The 9066-nt window shown below is 36.7% G+C and overlaps 1 pseudogene; it reads right to left on the reverse strand.

The window, feature by feature from the left end:
* Positions 1 to 4068: 4068 nt before the first annotated feature.
* Positions 4069 to 8778, reverse strand: LOC149806671 (glucose dehydrogenase [FAD, quinone] pseudogene; annotated as a pseudogene).
* Between the last annotated feature and the right edge of the window lie 288 nt (positions 8779 to 9066).

The following is a 9066-nucleotide window of genomic DNA, read 5'->3' on the forward strand; positions in this document are numbered from 1 at the left end:
TATTTTTATTTCAACAAAAATAATTAATATAATTAGTTCTTTTTCTCTATACCATCTCTCAAAGCAACACAAATTTTTCAAGCTATACCCCCCACCAAAAAAAACATCATTAAATGGAAAGTTCCTTAGGGATGAATGATTGAACGCCACGTAAACCACATACTAGAGGTATTTAAAAAGTTTTGAATATTAGCACGCTAAACAACAAAGTTCTTTACTAATCAACTTTACATTAGTGCGTACCCTCAAAGTATTCCCCATGCACATCTATACAATTTCTCAGTGTGAAATGTCAGTTTGTATGAACTGTTTGGTATGTTGTTCATAAACAGTAAAATTGCTCTTCCAGACCCATGTCACCTTTGAAATCGCGTGTCCCATAGCGAAATTTTGATAACGGGATTCAGCCAAAACTCAGTCGGAGATAAATCAGGGCTGTATGTAGGACTTGGCAAAGTTTCCAGATAAATCAGGGCTGTGTGGAGGACTTGGCAAAGTTTGGATGCTGTCCTCCTTCAGGAAGTAGGATGAGACAGCGGATTTATGAGCCATTGCGTTGTCATGGAGTAAAATGGATACACTAGGTACCGACACACGGATGGGTGGCTCGCTAGTGTTCCACAACTTTGGCAACACTATGAAGGCTTAGTAATATCCAGTGATACTAAGAGATTTATGCAGGGATACTTGGACTTTTTTGTTTGTTTGTATTGTTGTTGTGTTTTTTTTCTTCTTTGTTTGCTTGTTTTTATGGGGGTGGGGTGGGGGTTTTAACGAGGGCAGGTCGCATTGAAAAATAATATGTAGAAATCTCTCTTGACAGCTAAATCGAGCGATGTATGCCCACTGCTTGTTTTCTCCGATCGAAACTTTATATATATATATATATATATATATATATATATATATATATATATATATATATATATATATATATATATATATGTGTGTGTGTGTGTGTGTGTGTGTGGAAAGTATTGAAAAAGGAGAAGGGCAAAAAGACGTATTAAAACTTTACCTAACTGTAAATTTACTAATTATTAAATGTCTGATAGCGATGATCACAGAAATCCTAAGTAGATTAGTAAGTAGTTGATCATTGCCGACGCAATTAGCAAGGAAGTATCGAAGTTTTAATGTTATTAGTCTTTAGTCAATTGTTTAGCAGACTTAATTTGACGGCTCTTTAATCATTTTATATCAAACTATGACCATCCCAAAGTGTGAATACCTGTATACAATTAATTGGGTAATTATAGCTTTCATAAACTGGTTTATTACAGAGAAGTTTGAAACTGTCGAAATTTTGCAGCTCAATATTTGAGTATTATATATTTAAGTACAACTGAGAGTGCAATAGAAATAAAGTGGAAATAATCCTAATCACAGATTAATTAAGTTATATACTGTGTAATGAACATTTTGAAACTGTCTTTGTACTGCCGCTATGCCGAGTTGAAGGTGGTACATGTGTATTCAGCTACTTGTGATTGCAACACGCGTGTTAATCGGATATAGTTGCACGTCACTACCATATACCGTAAAAAAAAATAATTATCAACAGTAAGTATTTTAAGTTTAAAAACGTCTATGTCTTTGAGTTTAACAGATATTTTTCAAAAAAACTATCAGCTCCAAGACAAAGCAAACATTTATAATTATTGTATATTTATTTATATAAAATTAATACTTTTTAAATACTGTATTTCCCATGTCTTTGCCCATCTTAGTATATTTTTGCCCTGTCTGTGCGTGTCTCTATGTGTCTTTGCTATGTCTTTGCGTGTCTTATTCCTTTTCGCAACACTTACTGTAATTAAATATATTTAGAAATTTTCACAAGGACATTTCGTGGTCAGGTAGAGAGAAAGAGAGAAGTAACAATTAAAATTATAGAAAATTCAACTTCCATATGTTAAAATATTAAAATATTTAGAGAAAAGTACGATCAGGATATACACAAAGCCAATATTTCTAATTTTGTTTTATATTTATTTACATCAGTTTTACATCAAGAGTACATCTTTTCCAGTATTATAAGTATATAACGCCTGTATACCGTCCTTGCCCTGCCTTTGTCCATCTTTGCGTGTAATTACTCTGTCTTTGCATGTCATTGATAACAAATACAGTAATTAAATATTTTTAGAAATTTACGCTAGACCTTATATAGACAATTAGAAGCGGAGAGAGATAGAGTAGAAGTAACTACCATATGTGAAAAATTTTAAATTATTCAAATAAAATAAAATTATTTAAAGAAAAGATTTATCAACACATAGACAAAACAAACATTTCTTATTCTTATATATTTATTTATATAAATTTTATATGAACAGTAAATATTTTCGATTATAACGTCTCTGGATCGTCTTTGAGCATGTATCTTTATCTAATACTACATGTACATATAAAATATGTACTCACTGGGATTGTCTGCATCTGTTAAAAAGATAAAACATTTTACGATGAACTCGTTTGTTTATTGGACCAATCATTTCCGTGTCCTGGCAACGTTTTACTCCATATCTCAAACTTATCCTACTTTTGCAGAGGTTCACCTGTCCGTGCGCAGTTCTACCTTTCTGTAGTAGCACTCATTTTTGGTGCATCCTAAATGTACATTACCTCACATGACGCATAAACTCGCCGCAAGGGGTTAACGAAATGTTAAAGTGAAGATTCCATTGTTTTGACAAAATGCACTATTTAATATTTAATATACTTTATTATAATGTTCAGTTCAAATATATATTTATTGAAAAAAATATTCAACACATACACTAAACAAACATTTCCAATTCTTATATATTTACTTTTACACATTTTTTTATCAACTGTAAGTAGTTTCAATTATTGTCAGTTTAAAATGTCTATGTGCCATCTTTGCTATGTCTTTGCCCGTCGTAGCGCGTCGTTGCGGTGTTTACTAGGACATGTGTTACAATGCATGGACTGCCTTCCATAGATGAGCGACCATCTTTAAAACGATGAAACTGCCTCATAATTTTAAGATATGATAGAGAATTACGTCCGTAAACTGAATCTACAGTTGCTACGCCAAACATCAACCATTACACATGTGCACGTCTACAAACAATAATGACCTTCTTTGTAAAATTCACTTACCTGAGCAAAATATATATGATGAAAACTATTTTTAATTATATTTACATTGTTATTCTAAGATGAGGGGTGGAGATACCTTTTCCGATGGGTCTGCATTTTGACCGGTATCTTTTTTTCAGTAAGGATTAGTCTAAGATTTAACCGCTCCGGTGGCCTAGTGGTTAAAGCGCCCGCCTCGGATGCGGGAGGTCGTGGGTTCGATCCCCGGACGAGTCATACCGAAGACTTACAAATATGGTACTAACAGCTACCTTGCTTGGCGCTCAGCATTAAGAGGTTAGTGTTAGGACTGGTCGGCCTGGTGTCAGGATAATGTGACTGGGTGGGACATCATGCTACATGTTTGCAGCATGATGCCCCAGTGCTAGACATCACTATAAACTGCCACGCTGCAGACATCGTAGCGATATGACTGAAAAACTGTTAAAGCTACGTTGAGAATCCAAGTCACACGCACACAAAGATTTCACGCCGTCTGATGCAGACTACAGTAAAGTATTCAAAAAGGAAAAAAACGTGTGTTAGTCTCTAAACGAGGGTTCTTACTGTATTTTAAAACATTTGGTTGGCTTTTCACACCATCTGAAGCAGACTACAAGAAATTATTCTAAAATGATACAACATTTATAAACCTCTCAAACGAGAAATATTGTCAATATATGTGTTTACCTATGGTTGAAATTTCACACTTTGTTGTATAATATGCTTAGGACCTGACGAATCTTGTCTGTGTGGATTTGGGGGGAGGGTACCTTTTTCCTTCAGATTTAACACCCTGTGCATATGCTGTACCGGACACTAGAGTGCAGGGTATTTTCGTTTTAGCATACTAATAACACTGATCAAAATTATTTTAATTCTGGGAAATATTCATAGTACATATTTATCAATGAATTGATTTTGTCATTCTCAAGGAAAGTAACGGAGACTGTTCAAAAATAAAGCTAAAGGAAATTTATTGTATGATAAATAAACAGCTCAACTTCGTCACAGTTTTAAAGCATTGTATCTGACATCGTATGTGTAAGCGATATATTGAGGTTCAGTGCTGCCAATACAATTTTTAAATCATTACATTGTGAATAATGAAACATTTTAACTCAAACAGTGCATACCACGAAATATCGATAACGTGATATCGGGCCGGTAACGTGATATCGGACCAGTAACATGATATCAGACCTGGACAGCAGATATAAGCATTTGGCTTCAATTTTGTATACGGTAATTTATTGTCCTATGAATTGTGTGATGTTGTACCAGTTACATAAATGCTCTCTCTCTCTCTCTCTCTCTCACACATACACACACACACATTTGCATATGCAGGCATGTATAATATGGATAAATGTAAATCGCAACTAACACACAACAACAAAGACAACAAAAAGAGTATCAACAGCAATGTCAATAATGTGTTATCCCCAATCTGAATAAACTCGAGATCTACATTTACCAAGTACATCGGACAGGTACCCATAAATGTCCACGTGCTGGTTGCTTTTCAAGTTCCGGTTCATTTCATTCGTTTGTTCGGCTTGCTGTCATATCTTTAAGGAATGCCAGACCAATTTCCTACACTACCTTTCGACATGGCCATGATCGCGCCCTATTAATATGCAAGTGCAATGAACTGAAAGAAACGCTGCCTTCACACTGGCCAACTGAAAATGATTTATAAATTGGTACAGTGCATCATTTTGCTTTGTCCAATGAGAGGGCACTATTTCGTTCAGCGAGTTGCATCTGCATATTTAAGAGGGCGCAATCATGTCCATATCTAGCTGTTGCGTGGGAAAATCATCTGATCTGGCATTCCTTAATGATGTCATAGTAAGCCAAACTTCGGTTAAGCGTGCAAAGTCAAATGCCTGAGCTAAATATCGGTACCAAATTTATTACGCTAAATTAAATTTGCATTGCAATATCAGAATTTATTCTTAAATAGGTCACGTGAGAAGTGTCCTCCCTAGTATTGTTATATACTACATGTATAACAGGTAAATTTAAGCTAAGATGCGAGACCCAGTGATTCTTATTAGGAGATTTAGACGTATGGCGTTGCAAAAAATCTTTAACAATGAGTTAACGCCAAAGCCGCTAGACCACATCATGCTTGCCGTCTCTGAAGTTTGTATACTTCTTATTATTCCTGAAAAAGGAGAGACAAAAACAAACGCAGTCTCTCTCTCTCTCTCTCTCTCTCTCAGGACCCCCGAGTGGCAGAGTGATCTAAGAAGCTTCGTCGTTACATGTCGTTGTCATTTATTATCTATCTGCTCGAGTCCGAGTCTCAGCTCGAGCAACGTGGTTTTGTGCGAAAGCTTCCTAGTTCTTCCTGTGGGTACGTGTTTCTTCCACCAAACATACTTACTGGCCGCCATTAATAGCCTGTCATGTCCTCAAAACATGGCGTTAAACCCCCATCACCCACAGAAAACAAACTCGCACACACTCAAAAGAAACACACACACACACACACACACACAAACAGAAGCACACACTCAAGATCGACACAATTACACACAAAAGTACACATCTTAAATCGCTGTTAAAAACACAATCCACCAAAAAGTCACTAGATCGTAAAAACCTTAATAACACATGAAAACATAAATGAATAACAAGTGTGTTTTCATCAGAACCATCACATGCATTACACGACAACCCATAATTGTATCAAAGTACTTGAAATAACTTATTAGTATAACCTTCAGATCTGTCAGGAGATTTTCCATTTGCTGTCGTTATTAATTACTTGTTTCAGAGTTAATACAGTTCACTCTTTGTCTGCACACCTCGTGTGTCAACCAGGAATGACAATCTGACTAATTCAACTGTACTGAAGATGCCTGTTAAACTAAGTTGACTTTCTTAACTAAACATCGTACCAAACTGTAAAATTAAATTTGTTCGGAGAATTGTATTCACTAAAGGCGTCCACTGGTATCAGCCCATGAACCAAATACTCTCTCTCTCTCTCTCTCTCTCTCTCTCTCTCTTTCTCTGTCATACTGGATCAATCAATCAGTCTATTTTAGTGTTGCATGTGACTTGTCAATCCTACTTTTTTTGCGGGTGGGGCACTTTGACGAGGTGTTTTTATAGTATGTTTGTTTTATTTTGGGTTTTTGTTCTTAAGTGTATTTTTTTGTTCTTAAATGGGCTCTATGGAAAATTGTGTGAACATTTTTAATACAACAAACATTTATGATAAGGTTCATAGTTTTGCATTACAGTTTTTTTTCAAAAACTACAACACAGTACATATTTGAAAACCTCGCTGTATTACCGTTATTTGATAGTGTGTATGTTAGTATGTCACAGTTAGAATATGATGTTTCCAAATTAATGGCAATAGAGTGCACAATCCATTTAATATTGATTTAAGTGAAGCTGTTTATTATTTTCATCCAAAATGGCGAGCAGAAACATAAACCGATCCGCATATCAACTAAGAGACTTAACAAAATATATTTGTTCACATTTTCAAGCCGCGGTTACGAATTTGATTTCCATTGCTTCCATATCAAAGTTTCTAGACGGGTTTCACTGTATTTTCCAAAATCCTTTCAAGTTTCATAAGATAAAGTACTTACTTCAAAATAATACAGATATAAACATGTTCTATTTTACCTTCTGTTTCTGTTATCCTTTATATTTTTCACATTATCTTTCCAAAATAATATCCGCTGCTTTTTCAGCTATCATTATTGTGGGTGCATTAGTGTTTCCGGACGTGACTTCGGGCATAACTGAGGCATCCACAACGCGAAGGTTTCCAATTCCCTTAACTCGCAACTGAGGATCTACAACACTGGATGGGTCTTCTGGAGATCCCATTTTACAGGTGGAAGTTGGGTGATATATTGTTACGGCATTGTGACGAACTAAACATTCCACGTAGACATCGCTCAGAAACTCGTGTCCACCACACGGTTTAAAATGAAGCAAATCCAAAGACACTCCAATTTTCTGCATAGTTTTTGTACCTAGGTATTTCTCAATTACTCTGAATCCTCTAATAAGGGTTTTAACGTCATCCTCTTCTGCGAGGTAATTCGGATCAATAATTGGGGGATCAAAAGGATCCCTGCTCCTTAGTCTTATAGTTCCCTTACTTTTGGGATGCAGCAATCCCACTAAAACGCCAAAACCTTCCTTGGGTAGTTTAGATCTCATCTCATTCTTTATATCGTCTCTTAGTTCTACCAATTCTTTCTTTGGTACACCACTGATAAAAATCAACTGAATATCTGGAGCAGATTTAAACTCCTTGCCGCTCTCTGTCTGTACATGGGCTAAAACTTCCAGTAAAGGAGAACTCAAATAGCCAGTACCAAAGAGAAAATACTGTGCAAAGGTCCACCAACTTGACATTGCTTTTTCCGTGACGGAACCAGTAATATTAACCCCGGTGAGCACTGGAAGCATAAGATGGTCCTGTAAGTTCTCGCCAACGGGAAGATCTGCTATCACAGGAATTCCAAGTTGATCGAGGTGTGACTTGGGTCCGATCCCCGACAACATCAAGATTTGGGGAGATCCAATGGCCCCTGCAGATAGAATTACTTCCTTTGAGGCATATATCTGGTACTTTCGGTCTCCGCGTATCATCTCGACCCCCACTGCGACCAGTTTCTCAAAGATAACCTTCACAACGCGAGAGTGGGAACTAACGTGAAGATTTTGGCGGTGCATGACGGGTCTAAGGAAAGCCCTAGATGTGCTACTTCGTTCAGCATTTCTTATGGTGAATTGAGTTTCTGCAAATCCCTCGAATTCCTCTCCATTATAATCCACAATTTTAAATCCTAATTCTTCCGCAGCTTGTAGATAGTAATCCACAAATGGAGTTACTCGTGCATGACTTACACCCATGTATCCTCCGGTATTATGAAATTTGGAATATTTCAATGTTGGTATTAAAATGTCCTCAGACTTCAGGAAATAGGACAAAACATCGTCATATGCCCATCCAGTACATCCCTGTGAGACCCAGTTATCGTAATCGTAACGACTCCCTCGATTATACACCATGAAATTCAGAATACTTGTCCCACCAAGAACTTTCCCTCGAGGCCAATATGATCGATTGCCTTTCAAGCCGAAATGTGAAAACTTCTGCGGTTCAGTGTAATAACCCCAGTCAGCCTCTGTTTGCTGAAGGATAAAACAACCGGTAGGGATATGATATATGGGTTTTTCGGTCTCTTCTCCACCTGCTTCCAACAAAAGAACCGTGACATCGTCTTTCTCTGACAATCTAGAAGCAAGGACAGCGCCGGCAGACCCAGCTCCGACAACAATGTAGTCGTATTCCTTTTTTATATCTGACACGACGCTCGAACCGCCATTTTTCTTCATATACATGAAATAAGCTACCATCACAGCTACTGTTAATCCCAACGTGAAGTGAGATAGCAATCCCATTTTTCTGATAACTCGAACGATATTAGTTCTGCTTGTTAAGGTTTTCCCAAACTGCTGACTCTTAAAAATTCAGTGAGTTAGGCTGTACTGACTGTAATATTCCACACCGCTGTTCTGCTACGGAGAAAGATTTCGTTTTCGTATCTATATAGGTCAAATTGGAGGACTCGGGTCGGAAAATAGTACTGTTTCCTATTCAGTACGTGCGAGCTATAACTCTAATATCAAGTATACACCGAGGATATAATCTTCTCATTATATATATATACACGTGCTTGCAGCTGACGTATTCACAAACGTACATTTATTCATCTTATCCGTATCTCATCAGTGTCTTTAATTACGGTCTAACGTTCGAAATTCTATAATTGTAGGATTCAGAACCAAATTTTTCATGCAAGTGCTGCGCCAACGTAAAATAGATATGCTTACTACAATCTAGTACAGTGTAGAATGTAATTTCATCTCATCTGGGCCACACGAAATTATTCTAGATCGACAAAA

The sequence above is a fragment of the Sinohyriopsis cumingii genome, chromosome 1, assembly GCF_028554795.1.
Source record: "Sinohyriopsis cumingii isolate HCF-2022 chromosome 1, ASM2855479v2, whole genome shotgun sequence".
NCBI lineage: Eukaryota > Metazoa > Mollusca > Bivalvia > Unionida > Unionidae > Sinohyriopsis > Sinohyriopsis cumingii.